The 2,242-nt window shown below is 41.9% G+C and overlaps 1 protein-coding gene across 2 annotated transcripts in view; it reads left to right on the plus strand.

The window, feature by feature from the left end:
- The window catches only part of APPL2 (adaptor protein, phosphotyrosine interaction, PH domain and leucine zipper containing 2), a 45,656-nt gene that overhangs the window by 9,039 nt on the left and 34,375 nt on the right, over nucleotides 1–2,242 (plus strand). The window lies entirely within an intron of this gene.

Genomic DNA, 2,242 nt, shown 5'->3' on the forward strand with positions numbered 1-2,242 from the left:
AGTGTTACATTTCCTTGGAGGCTGCTAGCACTTGCATAGGGAAGCAAGGTGTAATGTAGCCATTCTGTGTGGGAATCTCATGGTATGCCTCGTGGCAGTTGTGTGAAATTGGAGGATGTTAGCCACCAGTAAATCCTCTGTATCCAGGGGTAGCAAATTTATGGATGTTGACTTTGTGTGCACGTTAATTCCCCAGTTCATGTGCATTCAGCCAAGCACCTGTTCCTGTATGGCCTACATTATGAAATACTTGCTTTTTAAAATGTTTGACGGTGGCGTGTGGTAGGGGGTGCTACATAAAACAGCCCTCCTCATCCACTGTTATCTGAACCATAGTCTCTCTTTTTTTTGCCCCCCGAAGGGGATTTTTATTGCATTTTTCTATAGACTACAATGAAAAAGGGAATGGGGAATTACAACTATGGGAGAAAGGAAAGAAAACCACTTAAACCCCAAGTATAGGAGATCATTACAAAAGCTTGTATCAGTGTTAGTCTAAAATGCTAAGATTACATTGAACATGGTCAATTAAGATATTTTATTTCTCTTTAAAACCATTAATTAAACTGTTTAAAGAAAATCATAAGAGCATTGTTAAAAGCTTCAAGGTACCATTCAGAGTTCTTCAGCCTTCATTTTGTTTTGTCTTTTCTAATCCTCAATTGGTATTCTCGTTTGAGGGGTGCCACCCCCTTTTCGGAAGCAGAGTCCTCGTCGGAAGTCCTCGTCGGAAGTAGCAGAGTTAATTTCATCACTAAGTTTGCTGTCTTCTTCTTCCTTGCTGTCCTCACCTGACTCTCCCAGTTGCAGTCTCAGGAACTCACGTGCTTTAGAAACAGAGTCATTTTTTTCTTTTTTGTCCTGCAGTTTGAAAATGACACCTTCGGGGGTAAACTGTCTGTAGGAAATGCTGTTTGTTTGTAAAAACAGAATCAAATCTTTATACTTCTTCCTCTTCTTCCTTATTTTAAATGGAGTGTCTTTTAGAATCCTGATGGTGTTGCCTCCAATTTTCAAGGGTGTTCCTGTTGTTGCTTTCAGGATAGAATTCCTCACGTGTCGCTTTGAGAATCTAGCCACGATTTCCCCAGGCAGATTATTCTTTTTGATGTACACGGAATAGAACCTATAGACCACATCCATTTCACTTGCAAGATACTCTGCTTTCAAATCTGTAACTGGGGCTAATGCTTCACTCAGGAGTTGCTTTAGATTCTCACCTTTTGATTCTGGGACCCCTTGGAATCGTAGGACCAAATTTGCTTTCTCCAAAAAAAAATGAGGGTGTTGCCTCCAATTTTCAAGGGCATCCCTGTGGTTGCTTTCAGGATTTGATCCCTCACATGTCTCTTCGAGAATCTAGCCACTATCTCCCCAGGCAGATTATTTTTCTTGATATAAACGGAATAGGCTCTGTAAACCACATCCATTTCGCTTACAAGGTATTCCACTTTTAAATCTGTAACTGGAGCTAGTGCGTCGCTCAAAAGTTGTTTTAGATTCTCCTCTTTTGCTTCTGGGACCACTTGGAACCGGAGGACTAGGTTAGCTTTCTCCATTTGTAGCTGCAAAAGTTGAAATTCGTCTGAAGCTTGCTTCTTTTCCAGCATTTGAACCTTTTTCTTAACCTTTTTAGATTTGGCATCCATTTCCTTCACTTTCTCAGCTGTTTGCTCCATCTTTTTCGTAGTTTCAGTCAATTGGAGCTGCTGAGCTGCAAGATTCTGGTTTAAAGCTGTCAGCTGTTGATTGATATTCGTCATCTGGTCCAGTAGAGGACACAAAGAGTCTGCTAACAGTTTAGAAAATTTGGTGGTATCTTCCGGTCGGGGGCTCATACTCCCCGGTGGTTTCATTTTTGCTTGTTTGTCTTTATCTGGTTTTTTCCACACCATGTTTGTGGATTGTTTACTTTTATAAGAACTTGCTAAAGCCTCTAAAATTCGCCCAAACGCTTATTAGCGCTCTGGTTTATTTTTAAAAAACATATTTCAATGCTTTTGCTTCAGCTCACCCTTGGCAAAAAGCTGTTCTATTTATGTGTATGGGAGGGGCCCCTCCCCTGCTCGCTCGTCTCGTTGTTCCCAGGGGGCTTTCTTTTAAATTCCCAGCATTTTGTTTTAACTCGACTCACTGTTCATTGGTGGTCCGAAGGCCTCGCTTAAGGTACGTTTTGTACACCCGATCTCCAACACTTGTCCCGGTCGGCGGCGCTGGTTCCATTACGGACGCAGCACGCGGC

This window comes from Gekko japonicus, unplaced genomic scaffold (genome assembly GCF_001447785.1).
Source record: "Gekko japonicus isolate JY-2015 unplaced genomic scaffold, Gekko_japonicus_V1.1 scaffold28, whole genome shotgun sequence".
Lineage (NCBI taxonomy): Eukaryota > Metazoa > Chordata > Lepidosauria > Squamata > Gekkonidae > Gekko > Gekko japonicus.